Raw genomic sequence first — 18,880 nt, forward strand, 5'->3', positions numbered from 1 at the left:
AACTTCCCAGTTTTAACATTTTCTGTTAATTTCTTTACCACAGGCCTGACTCACAGTGTGCAGCCTGACAGTGTGAAAGAAGGACAGACTGACACTATGAACATGTGAAACATCCTGCATGGACGTGGAAAAGACGTGAACCACCAGTTTCCATCCACTGGAGGATTTTGGGAATGATATTTGTTCTGCTGAAGGACAGAAATGAGGACAAATTGATATTTCTGGATGTTCAGTGAGACATTATGAAACCAAACAAGCCAAACTGTATCTGTAAAGTTGTTGGTGACTGTAAGTGTTTGTGGTTTTCATTTGTAGTTTGACTGAAGGTAATTTTCCTTGAAGCAAAGTAATTATTAAAAACAACAAAAACAAAGTAAATATTTGGTTTCATGCATTTTTCTGAATTCTGAAGAAAGTTTAAACTCAAAGGTAGAATTGTGTGAACTTGGAAGCCTAAAGAAAACATGAGACTCATTCTGACGTCAACAGAGTGACAGGAATCCTTGTTGATGGGTGCTGCTTGGCTTGAAATGCTACTGATTTAGCATCAGTGTGTGAGCTAATGATAGTGAAGCTGTTTATGAAATGTGTGCCTGAGTTCTTCTGTGGCTGATCTAAATGAACAGAAGGTCCTCTTTGCAGAAGGCAGATGAGTTCACACTAATGCACTAAGTGACTTTATTCATCCTGAACTCTGCTCTGATTGGCTGAAAGCTGCTAACATGCAGGCTAAAGGCCTCACTTTCAAATGTTTGTTGTCTGAACATGAAGACGAGAAAAAACTGAAAAACTCTGGTGTCATAAGAGCTGAATGTAAAACTGGATATATTTGACTTTACACTGATTCGATATATTCTTCAGAAATCGTTGAGCTTCAGGGTGACTGATTGTTGAGATTTGTTTCTTTTATTTAAAGACAGTGTGTCTGTGATCCATTATGAAGCTGAGGTCAAAGTTCATGATCAAGCATCTTCTAACTACTCAAAGATTCACAGCAACAACTGTGTTAGTTCGAGATTCCCTGAGTTTTGAGTGGATAGAAAGAAGTTTCCACCATAATGATCATTTAATATTGAACTTTAGGTTTCTGAGTGATGTGATGGAAAATTCAGTCCCTTCATGAAATTGTGTTTGTGCTCATTGAACTGTGTCAGTCTCTGCTGCAGCTGGAAGTTACTGCAGTTTCTGTTCAGTCTGACTGAGGGAGGTTTTTGTACGACTGTTTTTCACTGTGTGAAGAGCTCCCAAGAGTTGACATTAAATTCTCCTTTACAGTAATAAACTGCTGCATCTTCAGCCTGGACTCCACTGATGGTCAGAGTGAAGTCTTTGTTTGATCCACTGCCTGTAAAACGATCTGGAATCCCTGATGCTCGAGTGGTAGCAGTATAAATGAGCAGTTTAGGAACTCCTCCATCTTTCTGTTGGTACCAGGATAAACGGTTGTTGTTATAAACATTCTGACTGGTCGTACACTTGATGCTCACAGATCCTCCCACAGCAGAGCTCACTGCTCCAGGCTGAGTCACTGGGACCTGAGGTTTAGACTCTGAGGATACAGAGACAAAAACATAAAGCAGCTTCATGGTTTTGTGGGCTTCATTTCAGAGGGACAGATGTTGATAGAGGAGAGCAGTTTGATTCTCTGGACTTTACCTGTGAAGCAGCAGCAGAGAAGTGTCCAGATGAGGACGCAGATCAAAGTCATGTTTTTGATGAGGAGGATTTCTGTGGCTTCTGTTGTGATGAAGGACAGCTGTCAGTCATCCAGTGTTCAACTCTCAGGACTATAAACTCTCCCAGAGCACTGGAGCATGGTGCTGCTGATGCAAAGTGACTCTCTATGGAAATGAACTGACTGACTTGTTTAAAAAAAGTTTTTCACAGCATATTTAGCATGTGACTCACATGAACCCTGTAGAATTTATAGACAGTGAACAAATGGTCTTTGAGCGCAAAATCTCCAAGGGGAGATTGATGGACATTTAGATCGACTGTAAAATTGACATGCAGTTGTTCGCACTAAAGGAAACCACCATCATTTCATGTGGCTACCATATCAGCGCCAGCTGTGGTCTCAAGGCTGGAGATGACCAACAAAAAAACTCTGTTTCTGATGACAGACTCTGTAGACTCTTCGTTCCCATCCTGTGTCCCCCATCCTGGATTCCAAACACCTTTGAACGCTTATCTCCAAGGCTGAGGTCGAACGGCGGGTCTAGTCCCAGCCCATGCTGCAGGACCGGATGTGCCGTCTACACCGACTTACTCTCACCCCTTACTCACACCTGTTGCTTGTCATGTGCTTCTATGGTGTATTAAGATTCATGTGCTTTTGTGCTGAGGTGGTTTTTTTTCTGTCCTCAAACTGTTCACCCATCAGGAGCTCAGTCTGGGTGGAGCTTTTTTCTCCTTCTCTCACCTCATGTTGTGTATCCGGTCTTTAAGTCTGATGTCGTTAGCCATGTCTGGGCCCAAACTCCGCTGCAGGTCCTTAAGTCAAATGATCACTGCAGTATTACTTTTTTTTTTTTTTTTTTTTTTTTTTGGCCTGTCCCGTTTGGCTCTTTTGCCCTCAGAATTGTTGTCTAAAGGTAAAGAAAGATGCCCAACGGATTTACTTTACCAAACTGACCATCCCAGCCTTGCCGTAATGGTCCATTTGATTCACCTTTTATTGTTTATTTTATTTTCACTTACTGAATACGGGACAGACTTGACTGGGGGAAAGAAGGGGAGAAAGAAAGAGGGAAAGAGAAACAGCTGAGAAGAAGGACGGGGGAGAAGGGCAAAAGACAAAAACCAACAGAACGGGCAGAGAAAAAAAAATGCATATATCAATCACCTGGATCACCTGCTGAGAAAGAAAAAAGAAAGCAAGCAGAAGAGAACAAGAGTAATAGAATAAACAACATCACAATGATATATGGGAATATGACAGTAAATACTAAATGTTAAACATTATTGTGCAGCACATAAGATCAACAGAACACAGTGTGCTTTGAGGTAGGAGCCAAAAAGGGTGTAGTTTGTGGGTGTGATCACCCGTGTGTACACCTGTGAGCATGGACGCGCTTGTTTTTTGTTTTTTTAAAAGGTTCCTTCATGTAATAATCTGCTAGAGGGTGTGGGGGGGCCACAGCCCCGTCCTCCAGGGCTTGAAGCAGGTGTGGAGGAGATCAAAACTCCAGACATCCAGAGGCCCCCAGAACACAAGAGACCAAGGAAGACCAACAGAGGGGCAGCTGCGCCACTGTCCCGGAAAGAGCTGAGGAGAGTCCCAGATGAGGGCTCACTCAGCAGCCGCGGAGCAGAAGCCAGGGGGAGTTGCAGTGACGCGCCCGTGAGCTCCACCGGCAGCCAGCTGCGCCTGAGTGACCGAGCCCCAGGCCGAGAGGCCGGGGGCTCCCCACCTCCGAAGTGGCCCGAGCGAGCCCCAGGCTCCAGGCCCCGATAAGCGGCCGCCAAGGAGTGAGCCGGTGTGTACCTGGACGCCCATCCCCGGACACAAAGAACCACCAACGCACCGATGTCTGAGGGGGTCCGCCACTGGCAGGGGAAGTGGTGGTAGGGGGAGATAGGCCTCCAAACCTTGGAGGGCCTGAGATGTCCCCAGAGAGGTGGCGCCTGACACCCAACCGGACATATAGACACAGACATACAGGCACACACAGACACAAACATCCATTCCCACCCTCATGCTCTCATATGCACTTACTCCACACTCAACCAACGTGGAGACAGACATAAAGAGACGTTGTACACACGATCACACTCCCCAAGCGTACTCTACAAACCGGGTCTAGGTGCCCCCGCCCCTGGAGGGGGGAACTGCACCCAGACCCAGGTGGTGTTTCCCTTTTCCCTGCGGTGGGGGGAGGCAGACCGCCCCGACTCCGCAGCAGCAGGAAGGCTCCACACTCCAGACCGCAGTCGGACGGCCAACTCCTCCTCACTGCAGTATTACTGAGAGTTGAAAAACTTTATAAATTCTTTCATCTTTAATAAAATGATCAGTGTGGCTGCTCTACCAGGTATAACAATTAAGTTTAACACCCCTCATCCATGAAAACAGAATTTATATTTAGACTTCCATCTAAATATATTACACCATGTTCTGACTGAGAGATTTATGAAACAAATTAAAACGTACAGCTCAGCTATCACTTCCAACATAAACGAAGACAGGAAAGTAAACAGCAGTGACGTTTGTAGGGTTACTGAAGTTGGACTACCTGGTATATAATGATGTGCTACGTGATCGCTAGCACGACAAAGCTATGTTAGCATAACATAAACAGTAAAGCTGGAGGACGAAAACTAACGGAGGACTTTTTTCCACTCGATAAAAGTTAATGTGAGGGTTCCCAATGGTTAGGGGCAAATGCAATCGCATGGCAGGATGCTGTAAAAGGACTAAACGTCAGTCCAGTGTTGCCAACTTAGCAACTTTGTAGCTATTTTTAGCAAGTTTTCAGACCCCCTTAGCGACTTTTTTCTAAAAAGCGACTAGCGACAAATCTGGCGACGTTTTCTGGTGTTAAGGAAAAATATAACTCGACCCCTACAGTGAGGGGATGTGAACGCTGTATGAATTTGAACAGATGTGTTAGAGCTCACCTTTATCCTCCTGTATCATCACCATCATTGACACCGAATGAGGCGACATAATCATAATTATAAGAACTTACTTTTTGTGGATCCTCAGCCTTCAGTCACACAGGCCGAGTGTCCCCCCGTCAACCTCCAGTCACGAGGGGAAAATAAGTTTCCGTTGACCAGTTGGTGTTGCTGGAGTTTGTGGCTCCTACTGGTTGTAGTCAGAGACAACAAACTCTTACTGCTGGCTCAAATCGGTTGCAATGACGGCGGTTTGGTTTCTAGCAGATTACTGCAGTCGCTGACTTGTCTGCAAACACTCGTTGATTCACCATGCAGGGATAGTGAAACTTGTTAAAGTGCACCGCAAACAGGAAATAGAGAATGGATGATGCAGCTGAGTAATCTACAAACACGTGCAGGTACTACAGGTTAGTAACATTTACTAAACTTCCCAGTTTTAACATTTTCTGTTAATTTCTTTATCACAGGCCTGACTCACAGTGTGCAGCCTGACAGTGTGAAAGAAGGACAGACTGACACTATGAACATGTGAAACATCCTGCATGGACGTGGAAAAGACGTGAACCACCAGTTTCCATCCACTGGAGGATTTTGGGAATGATATTTGTTCTGCTGAAGGACAGGAATGAGGACAAATTGATTTGGACTGAAAGATCTATCGCTTTATCACCTATTCAGGTTGTAAATCGTGTTTTTTAAAAGTAACTAAGTAATTAATTACTTTTGAAAATAAGTAATCAGTAAAGTAACAGGTTTACTTTTTTAGGGAAATAATCATTAATTAGTTACTGATTACTTTTTTCAAGTAACTTGACCAACACTGGAGAGGACATTCAGTGGGGCACTGAAACGCAGTCTCTAAGGCTACGTCCACACTAATGCGCTTTCATTGGAAAACACATCGTTTTCTCTCTGTTTTGGCGTCCCGTCTACACTGAGACAGCGTTTTCGCTCAAGGAAAATGCTGCGCTCTCGTAAACGCATACATTTGAAAATGGTGCTTTTGCGTCGCAGTGTGGACAGCGAAAACAGAGACTTTCTAAAACGATGATGCATATTAGTCATGTGATGCAGTCATTTGACCAATTAAACTAAGATAGCGGAGGGCATTATACAGCAGTTGTTTTGTTTGCTCTATTAAGACTAATATCAGTCTGTACATGCTCCAGATTGCTTTTCTTCAAATTAACTCTTACTCGCTTTTGCAACTTTGTACTTTTGTGTTACTCGCAGCAACAACTCCACCTCATTGTTAGTCCATTTAAAATACTCGGTGCTTTTCCTCAACATTTTGCCGTGACGTTTAAAGGGCTGGAAAGTAAATACGTGGCAGACAGAAATGAAGCAGGTCGAATCTTCTTGCATTTCACACATGCGCAGTACTGGAATTTAAACATTTTCAGCCGTTTCAATGTGGACCTGCAACTCTGTGAAAACGACTGAAAACCCTAGTGCGGACGTGGAGTGTTTTCAGATGAAAACGCCGATTTCAAATCTATCTGGGCTAGTGTGGACGTAGCCTGAACATGAATGGCACAGCCCTCTTTAAATACAGTCAAACAGTTGTTGTTCTCACCCTTGTCCCATCCGAGAGAGAGAGAGAGAGAGTTTACAACCTTATCTCCTCTTCCAGTGTCACATAGAGACTGCTCCTTGCCTCTTCTCCCCATCCTCAAAGACCTGATTAACAAAAGACTTCACCACCTGTTGGATCCTCCCCCTCTGGGTGTCACCAACTTTCTCACGATGCCTGACTTTGTGCAATAGAGTAAAAGCTGAATGCTTCCCCACATGTGAACCTTGAAGTGACCCAAGAGTGATATTACTAAAACATGTGACAAATTCATAAAATAAAAGAAATTACACATGGAAACATGATGTTCATTCATGAGAAACTGTGGCTAAGATAACTGGCGTACTAGAGAAACAGTCTAGCTGTCATACAAAATGTGCACAAGTAATTTGTTGGTCACTTTTAATCAGGATCACGACTCCCTGTATTTGTGATGTGTGGAGAATCATGTAAATGCATATCATTTGTAAAATGACTAGAAAAGTCACACCAGTGACCACCAGAACTTAAAAACACACTGAACCTTTCAGGCAAGACCAGCCTGACTGTTTAATCAGGTGTTATCCACATTCCATCGCTGATCCCTCTCTGCACGTTACTCAGTTGGAGCTTGGCACTCTCTCGTTGGAGGAGGGCGCTCTTTCACCCCTCACTCTCTGTTCCAACGCAGCTTTAGGTTGAAAGGGCAAAGTACATAGACCGTTGCTGTCTTCCTCAGCATCAACACAAGAATCCTTTCCACCTTTGGATTATTACTGTGGTTCTGAAAACTTCTTGTGACAACTGCTAGGAACCCAAGTGGCACAACTTTCCACCTTAACCTCTGTCTGGGCTCTCAGCTGTGACTGGAATGGTCCCTGCTTCTCACTGGTTCTTTCATGACTTCTCATCCAGTCTCAGTCTGGAGTTTCCACCTTGGGATGAGTTTCTGCTGTAACACTCTCTGGTGTTAAAGGTCCTTGCCATGCATCAATTTAACTTAATTAGGAGAACAAGAAAACGGACAAAGCTAAGTGCATCGTCTCTTAAATAATTTCAGGATTTCTCCTCTGGAGGAGCCTCGCTCCGGGCCTGTAAACCTGTGTTAGAAAAGTGAAAAGAAAGAAAATATGTCTGTTAAGGTCATCGTGGTCTACGGAGCTTGGAAAGAAAAGCGTCTGGACTTCTTTGAGTTGCTTGAAGACGTTTCACCTCAAGAAAGAAAGAAAAGAAAAGGAAAGTTGGTGTGTTTTTCATGTTGACTCTGTGTAACTCCTGGTTCCTCCATCCACACTATAGTATAATCAAAGACAACTGATCAATGGCCATGAAAATTTGCATATTAATGATAAAGGAACTGACCTCACAGCCCATTTTTCACTCAGTGGTGCTGGTTTCAGTCATTGTGGAAATGTCCTGTTTATAAGGTTGGGGAAACCTGCAGTCAGCTGAGACTGAAGAAGTCACTTGGATGAGTGACGCTATGACCAGATGAACAGATTCAAATTTTGGGGATAAAGTCAACACAGCTTGATACCTTTTGTTTGTGTATTCAATTGTGTCTGTATTTCAATTATTTCAAGTTATATTATCTCTCATTACATTTGAAAGAGCTATCCAGCAGGAAACCTAGGTCACTAACTGAGTCAGAGAAAGACGTGGCGAAGGAACCAAAGGTATGAGCTGATAGGCCCCAAGGAATATGGTTGCCAAGCACCACAATCTCCGTTTTCTTTTCATTCAGGATAAGGGAATTGTCTGAAAGCCATTCTCTGACTTCTCTCATGCACTCGAGGAAGCAGTGCAATGAAGGAGCAATATCGTCATCATCTAATTGAAAATAAATTTGTATATCATCGGCATAGAGGTGATAAGAAATGTTATATTTTTCAAAGATTAAGCCTAGGGGGAGCATATATAATGAGAATAACATTTTTCCATTGTGGGGGGTTTAGTGTAGGAGGAGGAGACCAGAGACTATAGGGCTTTGGAGCGTGATATCACGAGAGGGGCGTGGCCATGATTTTTGTTTGAGGCACCATGTTTCTGGGCCAAACAAAGCGCTAACGAAAGAAGAGCGAAAGCACTCGGATAACACCAGCTATGGTTTGTACTTGCTGTGAGGTCGTTGTAATGTTAGATCGCACGACCGGCAAGGGAATAAGTTTGAAAATGTTTTATCTTTTCATTCTTTCCCCACCTGGAAGCAACATGAGGCAGCTCATGTATCGGATGTTACCAAAAGAAGGCGTCTAGTCTGGATAGCAGCTGTGAGATGAGCTGATATGCAGTTCTCTTCCATCTCCAAATATCCGTAGGTGTGCTCCAGACATTTTCATTCCGGTAAGTTCTAAATATGTTCATATTGTTTTTCTTGTGACATTACCAATAAGTTTGATGTGTCACATGGCCCTCTTCCTATTGAAAAAACAAAAGTTGTACCCAAAATGGCCGACTTCTAAATGGCCACCATGGTCACCACCCATCTTGAGGAGTTTGCCCCCTCACATATACTAATGTGCCACAAACAGGACTTTAATATCACCAACCATTCCCATGTTATTACGGTGTATCCATATAAATGGCCCACCCTCTACTTCATCATAAATGTAACAAAGTGTTTAGAAAGTTAGCACATACATGTAATTTTTCTTTTTTTTTATGTGTCCATCTATAGAACGCTGCATGTTATATTCTAAATCTGCCTGTTCTCTTTCAGAAACCTGCCTGCAGAAAATGAACCTAAAGCATGTAATGCAAGGATGTAATCACTTTCAAGATGGAGAAAGCATAAAGTTTGACTTTAAGTGACAATTATGGACACCTAATATGATAAGGAGATTCTGCAGGTCATTAATCAATGTATAAAACTATAATAAAATGTATTTTTAGTGACACAGGACTCAAACACGGAAGCAAGATGTATAATTAGAATTATTTATAATAAATATGAATAAATCATTGGAATTTCTTTAACCATAAAGAATAACCAAATCCTTCAGGACAATGTCACATCAATGCACTGAACTCACTATGTTATCAATCTAACAGCCTCCACATGTTCTCACTTTAATTTCCCCCTCATGAATGAATTTATGCTTGCACTAATTCGAATGTTTGGGGGAAAATCAAACGCATTTTACTCGCAGTACTCGAGCTGACTTACCTTTGAATGACGACATACTCACAAATCTTGTACCCAATCTTTGGTGATTTAGATGTGTCCTTCCAGAGATTTATAATTGCGAAACTGGTTCACCTTGTACACGCTGACTCCACAGACAAGGTACGAAAATATGTCAAGCTACGTCAATAGCGGTTGGTCTTCAGGGTTTCTACTCCACGGCCGTATTTCATACTGCTCCACATTTCCAATGCACGCTATTTTCTGCAAGTACCGTCTCTTTGCATCTGTAAAATACGTAAAAAAGACGTAAAATACGTCCCCACATGACTCTGTTTACGCTGAGCAATTATTGTGAGTGCGCACGCACTGCGACACATATGACTATGAAAGTCGGAAGAGGAAGTAGTTTCTTGCAAGTTAGACATCCAAATGATATAGTTTCTTTTTCCTGTTAATGATAAACTATCAATTTTCCACAAATTACTAAAATATCAATATTTTAATATGTGAATCTCTTCTAGAACATAAATAACTGGTATCAGAGGAATGGATATTTCAATATTGATCCGCACACCAATAGTAAAAATTGCACAGTCTGACCTTTCTTTCAGAACATTTCTGGGAGGTCTGCTCCTGGAAAGTCTTGAATGTTTTCACTCAGAAACACAACTTCTGATATTTTACTTGTTAGATTATGTTAAGAAACACCGCAATGATCCAGATCATCAGACAACCCAAACTTCTGTGTTTATTGAGCTGCTCACACTTGCTGGTGATACAAAATGCATTTGAATAAAAGCATTTGGCAGCTACTTACTTTCTCAATTCCTTTAGAAGTGTCACGATCGGGGGAAACGCGCGAATTAAACACAGTAATTCGGCGTGCCCGTGTGGCGTGCTGGCTAGACCGAAACGCGGCGAAGGCTAGCGATGTGTTGGAACAGGCACGCAGTTACTCTAGTAACGATCAGTGCACGAAGCGCAGCTTCGGAACCGACGTTACAGATGGAGAGCGAGCGGAGCCGGGATGAGAAAAAGAGTCAAGAGGGAAAACACTCACAGTGGCTGAAGCAGGCGGAGACTGACGTTGGCAAGGATTCGGAGCTCCTGACATGAAGAGAACGATGTCTGAGCGGCAAACAAGTGGGTGGTGTCTCTCTTTTAAAACCGCCTTGATCAGCTGATCACTTCCTGACAAGAAGCAGTAATTGTATACATAATGTTTAACAAACTGATGCATTTTGGTTTAATTTGTGTTAAGAAATAATGACAAAATGTCACTGTTAGCTTACAGTATTTTTCAGGCTATAAGGCACACTTAAAATCCTTTAATTTTCTCAAAACTCGACAGTGCGCCTTATAATCCGGTGCACCTTATGTATGAATTCTGGTTGTGCTTATTTACACGGCGCTCAAAAATGTTTTACTATGACTTTGGTAAGCTACGAAGCCGCACTGCTTGATGGATTGTCGGAGCATTACGGCTACTGTAGTCAGGAGCCATGTCGAGTAATCTGGTTACAAATTCTGGTTACAAACGAACACTGCGGCATCAGTGAGAGTTTAAACTGTCTAAATTCTTTCATCTTCAATAAAATGGTCAACTTTGCTGCTTTACCAGGTGTAACAACTAATTTTAACATAACATAAACACAGTGAAGCTGAAGGATGAACGCTAACTTTTTTCCACTGGATAAAAGTTAACACGAGGGTTCCTGAAGGTTAGGGACAAATACAATCGCATGGCAGGATGCTGTAAATGGACCAAACTTCAGAACAACTGAGATAATCCATCCACAATACGAGGTTAGTCCTTAATATACTGCAACAACATGGGAATAGAGCAGCTGCGAGAGCATTCAGCATTAATGAGTCAATGGTACGGATGTGTAGGAAGCAAGAAGAATGAGGTGAGTAAAGTTTAACTTATCTGACTGTTTTGTTTCGCTTAATGCGCCTTATAATCCGGTGCACCTTATGGTCTGAAAAATAGGGTAATTCAATATCTAATTTAAGAACAATTTATTTTTTATGTACTGATACATGAAAATTTGCAAATGCAAGACATAATACTTTTTTTGTTGTGACTGTCTGTGCATGAAGTGTGTTGGACAAACAGTGAATTATTTTGTTGAGTTTGTTTGTTTCAGAGTCAGAGAGCCGTGTCTCTCCACAGTCAGAGGTTTTTGTACGGCGCCTCAATGAGTTTGTATCACTGTGGTTCACGTTCGGTGGAGGAACCAGACTGGAATTTGGAAGTAAGTTAAAAATAAAGCTGATTTATTCCTTTTTTCTTTTAATTTTTATTCCTTAATTGAAAATGTTGAATGTTAATGTTTAGCTTTCTTACTAATATTTTTGCTCCAAAAGTCATATTTGGAAATTTATATGTGAAAGGTTATTACAGTGAATAATTGAGAGTGGGGTAGTTCACAGTATGAATGATTATTTCTAGTTTCCATGTAAAGTTTTATTTTGAGGGCTTGTAGGTTTAGTTCAGTCTAACAGAGTCAGAGAGCCGTGTCTCTCTACAGTCAGAGGTTTTTGTACGGCGGCTCAATGAGTTTGTATCACTGTGGTACACGTTCGGTGGAGGAACCAGACTGGAATTTGGAAGTAAGTTAATTAAACTGCTTTTATTATGAAATTTGAAAAAGGTGGATCTTAAAATTAGTCTTAGAGAGCTTGAAAGATTAATTTTTAATTTTTTATGACAATTTTAACATTTGTTATTCTGCTGTTATATGATGGAAGGTGACTCAGAGCAGATGTTTTTTTTGTCTACATTTTTGTCACAGAGAAAGGAAATTTTTATCTGGAACCAATATTAAACTTCATTATCCATCGATTAGTTTCTAAACTTTCAAAAATAATAACTCTTATTTGAAAAGGGGATTAGAAAATGTGTAAAATCCAAAGTGTTATTGTGTCAGATGGGCCTTTGAATCGAAAATGCTTAATGATTGATATCTAATCGTCTATGATTCAGACTTTACATGGTTTTAAAGAAAAACTTGTTTCCACATCTGCTTTTATTTCCAGTGTAGTTTGAACATATTTCAGGTCAAACTGTGTGATGATTCTCTCTGTGCTGATATGCATGAGAGGTTTCTTAAAGGGAAGTGAAACAATGTGTGAGTGAGTGACTGGTGGAGCAGAAAAAACACCTGACAGAAACTTCTTAACGGAGACAAACAACTTGTGGTTCCTGTCCTCTAATCTGATTGGTGTTTCCTAGATGACACCCGCCCCGCCCTGAAGGTGCTGGGTCCCTCCAGTGAGGAGCTGAAACAGGGGAAGGCTACAGTCATGTGTCTGGCCAACAAGGGCTTCCCCTCAGACTGGACTCTGTCCTGGAAGGTGGATGGAAGAAGCAGCAGTGACGGGGAGGAGAGCAGGACTCCTGGAGTGCTGCAGAATGACGGCCTCTACAGCTGGAGCAGCACCCTGAGGCTCCCTGCAGACCGCTGGATGAAGGTGGGCTCTGTGACCTGTGAGGCCACCAAGGACTCCCAACCTCTGGTCTCAAAGATACTGAGCAGAGATCAGTGTTCACATTTGTGACCTGACTCACTGAGACTCTGCTGCTGCCCTCAGTCTGTTCTCTCTCTGTCTCTGTTTCACTCTGATTTCAAATCTCATGTTTTACTGCTTGTAGTATTGTAATGATTTAAAAAAAACAAACAATAAAAAATCTTCAAATGGTGATTTTCATGTGTTTCAATTTAACTGTTGTTCTGTCTGAAAACCATCCTGAGGTTTCAGTAAGGATGTTTCCGCAGATCAGCACATCTGTCTCTGACACACATTTATGACACTCACATGTGCTCTTTCACTTTACATCAAATTCTTGTTAATTCGGTTATTTATAAAAAGTGACGAATAACAGAGAACAATGAATTGCATCCACCAGCTTCACCCAAGTATGAGTAGTTTCTTTGTTGTAGTTTCCATCATGTATGACTGTGACGGCTTCCTCTGTTGGGTTTAACAGAAACAGTAAAAGATCAGAATGAGTTTCTGTAACCTGTATTTGACTAATGATGACACACTTCCTCGCTTTCTTCAGTCAAATCAAGACTTTGGAAAAGATGAAATAAAACAGGAGATATAAACAGACTCTCACTAACTTACAGAGTCACCAGTGAGTGGCTCTGAAAGGCCTGGACAGCCACTGATCTACACTGGCCTCTTAACAGCTGTGAGCAGAGAGGCAGGACACATATGCAAACACACAGAGTCAGTCAGCTGCAGCTGTTTACAGCTCAGAGCTGAGAACATCACAATATTTACATTATTTACAACTTGATATTTTGATTAGATTAACCAATGAGCTCAAGGATTAAGATGAGAGATAAAGATGAAGTCGACTAATTCATCTAATTGTATTTTTTATGTGATTGACCTTTGACCTTTGAATTTGTGCATTTATTTTAAACAATGTCAAATGTGAAGTAAGTGTTTGTGTTTTTATCTTTAGTACTGAAACCTTCTGTTGCCATGGTTCAGCAGTGATGCCTGTCTGTTGCCATAGTTACTGAGCTCAGAGTGGGAAATGAAAGATCAGCAGAGTTGAAACTTCTACTGAAATCCACAGCTGGCAGTCCTTCTCTGAGCAGTGGTTGGAGCTGCAGCAGGTGAAGGTCATGCTCGTGTCTGACCAACAAGGTCTTCTCCTCAGACTGGAGTCTGTCCTGGAAGATAGCCGTAGCATCAATGCTAACTTCTAAAGTGTTTCTGTTTGAGTGCAGCTGTTGGTCAGAGTGAAGTCAGTCTCACACTGATGCCCACTGAAATCATCAGAAACTCCAGACTGTTGGTTTGATACATGAAGAGATTAATATATTAATAATAAAAAAAAAACCACTTCCACTGTAACCTCGTGTGGTCTAAGTCATCACTGAAGAGTAAAGCTAACCCTAACTTTTCATCTTAACCCTAACACTTTTCCAGAATCTGTGATTTTTAGCAGTCAGTGAACAAAAAGAATGAACACAAATGACAAATATTAAAATATAATGCTGAGACCATCAAACATCAACTCACATCTATAAATCATTTATATAAAGGTTATGAACAGAATTGGTGAAAAGGTTCAGCCTATCAGGAATGAGTCTGCAGTAATGTGAGGAAAACTCTGAACAGCCCATCAACAGGCCTGATAGCTCATACTTCCAGCTTCTTCCCCACAGGACACTACAGGGGACGCAGTCAAATATCTGCAAGTCCACTGAACTGAACTGCTGGGCAAACTCTCCATTCACTCTCGAGTGTCTTCAAAAGTGTAAAGAGCTGATCCTGTGATCCACAAACAGGACTAAGCACCTGTTCTTCCTCATGAATCCAAACTTTGACTAACTTTGTGAAAACCCTGCTGTAGATGTTTTTAGAGAGACTGAAGAGTGTGACCACCTTAAAAGATCCTTTGTCTGTATTTATTTGTTTTTATATTTTATTAAAGGAGAAATATGACTGATTCTAAGAAATTCTATTAATGAAGTCAAACTTACTAATGACCAGATGTTAGTAGTTTAATTTAAACCTTGTGTGTGTGTGTGTGTGTGTGTGTGTGTGTGTGTGTGTGTGTGTGTGTGTGTGTGTGTGTGTCCTCAGTGAACTGTGTCAGTCTCTGCAGTATCTTCCAGCTGCAGCAGTCACTTCAGTTTCTGTTCAGTCTGACTGAGGGAGGTTTTTGTACGACTGTTTTTCACTGTGTGAACACAAGCTGACTGTTAGGATAGTGAAAACTCTGACAGTAATAAACTGCTGCATCTTCAGCCTGGACTCCACTGATGGTCAGAGTGAAGTCAGAGTTTGATCCACTGCCTGTAAAACGAGCTGGAATCCCTGATTCCAGAGTGCTGGCATAGGTAATGAGCAGTTTAGGAACTCCTCCATCTTTCTGTTGGTACCAGAACATATAGTTGTTGTTATAAACATCCTGACTGGTCGTACACTTGATGCTCACAGTTGCTCCCACAGCAGAGCTCACTGCTCCAGGCTGAGTCACTGTGATCTGTCCTCTGGACTCTGAGGACACAGAGACAACAACATAAAGCAGCTTCATGGTTTTGTGGGCTTCATTTCAGAGGGACAGATGTTGATAGAGGAGAGGAGTTTGACTCTCTGGACTTTACCTGTGAAGCAGCAGCAGAGGAGAGTCCAGATGAGGACGCAGCTCAAAGTCATGTTTTTGATGAGGAGGATTTCTGTGGCTTCTGTTGTGATGAAGGACAGCTGTCAGTCATCCAGTGTTCAACTCTCAGGACTATAAACTCTCCCAGAGCACTGGAGCATGGTGCTGCTGATGCAAAGTGCCTCTCTATGGAAATGACTGCAACAGGGAGTGGGATCGATCTGATGATGCTGTTGATGATGTTCACTGTAAATTATTTCAAAAAGAACATTTCTTCCTCCTTCTATGAAAAATTCAATTCTTTTTATCTTGATCTGGTGGTGAATCAACTGATTTTATTATTAGTTGGAAAGATATTTCAGATTTTGTATAATTATATTTTTGAGTGAATGTATGATTGTAACCTCGTGTCTTAGGTTACAATCATACATAGGTATGTTTTTAAATAGGACATTTTCTGCAATCCTCTTAAAAAAACATCTCAGCTGAAGGATAAGACAAGAAAATATTTCAAGAGCAAACCTGAGCCCTACATTGTAATATAATACTAAGTGTTGACCAGTCTGGACTGTGCAGGGTGCCAGTTCAAGCTCAGTGGGTGCGCAGACGACCACATGCCCCATGGGATTAGGGTATCGCTGTCATGGTACTGGGTCTGAGACCCAGTGTTTTGTGTATTTTAGTGCTATTTTGTTGTTTATTGTATTTTTTGGCCGTTTTCCCTGTTTTATTTTTGTTTTATTTTAATTTTGAGTCTTGTGTTCTTTGTTCGTTGTATTAGGTTCACTTCTCCTGCCGTCATTATGTTAATGTCAGTCAGCTGTTTCCCCATTTGTTCCCACTTCCCCATATCACCTCCTGTATACAATACAATACAATACAATTTTATTTATATAGCACATTTAAAAAAACACAGGTATGCCAAAGTGCTTCACAGAACGAGTTAGAGCAATAATAAATACAAAACACAAAATACAAAATACAAATAAAATATACTAACAGGCAGGTGACATAACTAACCAATAATACACCAGGCGTAGTAGGCACAACCCGAAAGGTTGAAGGTTAAAACATTATAAATACTAATAAAGCGAAAAAAATAACTTACAGTACACCAAAAATGCGGGCTGTAGGAGGCGGGGAAAGCAAGGCTAAACAAATAAGTTTTTAATCGAGATTTAAAAGATTGAATTGAATCAGACGCCCGAATAGCTAGAGGGAGGTTATTCCAGAGGTAGGGTGTGACAGCAGCGAATGCACGGTCACCTCTGGTCTTGAGCCGAGATCTAGGTCACACCAGGAGCATTTGGCCTGCTGATCTAAGCGCTCTCCCAGGGATATAAAAGCTGAGGAGATCCGTAAGATAGCTGGGCGCAGTGTTACTTATGATTTTAAAAGTGAGCAATAAGATTTTAAAATCAATACAAAATTTAATAGGGAGCCAGTGCAGGTCGGAAAGAACTGGAGTAATAGACTCAAACCTGCCAGTTCCAGTTAAAAGACGCGCAGCCGCATTTTGAACGAGCTGTAGTTTGTGAACAAGGGCAGAATGGAGACCAGTGTAAAGGGAATTACAGTAATCTAATCTTGATGTAACAAAGGCATGGATAAGTTTCTCCAGGTCCTTACGTGGTAAGTAGGGCTTGGCTTTAGAGATTAGACGTAGTTGATTGAAACTCGATTTAACTACAGAGGACACGTGTTTGTCCAACTTGAAGGAACTGTCCAAGACAACACCCAGGTTCCTCACAGTGTCATAAAGGGAGTCAGCAAAGGGCCCAAAAATACCAATTAGTTCAGCCCGAGAGAAGGGAGTATCAAAGATTACAGTTTCAGTCTTCTTATCATTTAGAATGAGGGAATTGCTCAGTAGCCAGTTTTTAACTTCATTCATACAATCGGAGAAATGTTGCAATGACAACATCAGAATCAGAATCAGAATCAGAATCAGAATGGGGTTTATTGCCAAATGTTGAGCAGGTTTACAACATTAGGAAATTGCTGCGGTGCTTCAGTGCAAACATGGTGTCATAAATAACACTTAAATAGACATGGAAAAAATAAAAGTAGGGATAAGAATTAAAAGTGCTACGTTGAAAGATATATACATGAGTGCAGGTGGTGATCAGTGCCAAACATGGAATGATACAGTGAACACAGCGTAGGGTCATGTGTTAGTGGCGGGGACAGTCATATGGTTATTGTTCATGTGTCCAACAGCAGAGGGGAAGAAACTGTTCTTATGGCGAGAGGTTCTGGTGCGGATGGACCGGAGCCTCCTGCCTGAGGGGAGCAGGTCAAACAGACTGTGTCCAGGGTGAGAAGGGTCAGCTGAGATCCGAGCTGCACGCCGCAATGTCCTGGATGTGTACAGGTCCTGCAAAGATGGGAGTCTGCAGCCAATCACCTTCTCAGCAGAGCGCACAACACGCTGCAGTCTCTGTTTGTCCCTGATAGTGGCTCCAGCGTACCACACGGTGATGGAGGAGGTGAGGATGGACTCGATGATTGCAGTGTAGAACTGCATCATCGTCCGTGTTGGCAGGTTGAATTTCTTCAGCTGCCTCAGGAAGTACATCCTCTGCTGGGCTTTCTTGATGACGGAGGTGATGGTGGGCTCCCACTTCAGGTCCTGGGTGATGGTGGTACCCAGGAAGCGGAATGAGTCCACAGAGGTGATGGGGGTGTCAGTCAGGATGATGGGGGGGAGTGGGGCTGTGTGCTTCCTGAAGTCCACAATAATCTCCACTATCTTCTGGGCATTCAGCACCAGGTTGTTGTGGCTGCACCAGGACACCAGATGTTCAACCTCCCTCCTGTAGGCAGACTCGTCCCCGTCCGAGATGAGTCCAATAACGGTGGTGTCATCTGCAAACTTGATTAGCTTGACAGACTGGTGGGTGGAGGTGCAGCAGTTGGTGTACAGGGAGAAGAGCAGAGGAGAAAGAACACAGCCCTGAGGGGAGCCGGTGCTGATGGTCCGGGAGTCCGAGACATTCTTTCCCAGCCTCACATGCTGTTTCCTGTCCGTCAGGAAGTCAGTGATCCACCGGCAGATGGGATCAGGCACATTCATCTGGGAAAGCTTGTCTCGGAGATGGTCTGGAAGGATGGTGTTGAAGGCAGAGCTGAAGTCCACAAACAGGATCCTGGCGTAGGTTCCTGGGGAGTCCAGATGCTGCAGGATGAAGTGTAGGGCCATGTTGATGGCGTCGTCTACAGACCTCTTGGCTCTATATGCAAACTGCAGGGGGTCCAGGAGGGGGGCCGTGAGGGTCCTGAGATGGGAGAGAACTAGGCGCTCAAAGGACTTCATGACCACAGATGTCAGAGCCACGGGTCTGTAGTCATTTAGTCCAGTGATCCTAGGTTTCTTGGGGACAGGGATTATGGTGGAGGACTTGAAGCAGGCTGGCACATGACATGCCTGCAGTGAGGAGTT

General features: G+C 42.4%; 1 gene segment (V, D, J or C); it reads left to right on the forward strand.

Annotated features, from left to right (window-relative positions):
• The first annotated feature begins 10,411 nt into the window (after nt 1-10,411).
• Nucleotides 10,412-13,010, forward strand: LOC309699548 (Ig kappa-b4 chain C region-like). The segment is given in 3 exons: nt 10,412-10,445; nt 11,453-11,560; nt 12,541-13,010.
• The last annotated feature ends 5,870 nt before the right edge of the window (nt 13,011-18,880 follow it).

The sequence above is a fragment of the Aulonocara stuartgranti genome, assembly GCF_965226115.1.
Source record: "Aulonocara stuartgranti genome assembly, chromosome: 22".
NCBI classification, from domain to species: Eukaryota; Metazoa; Chordata; class Actinopteri; order Cichliformes; family Cichlidae; genus Aulonocara; species Aulonocara stuartgranti.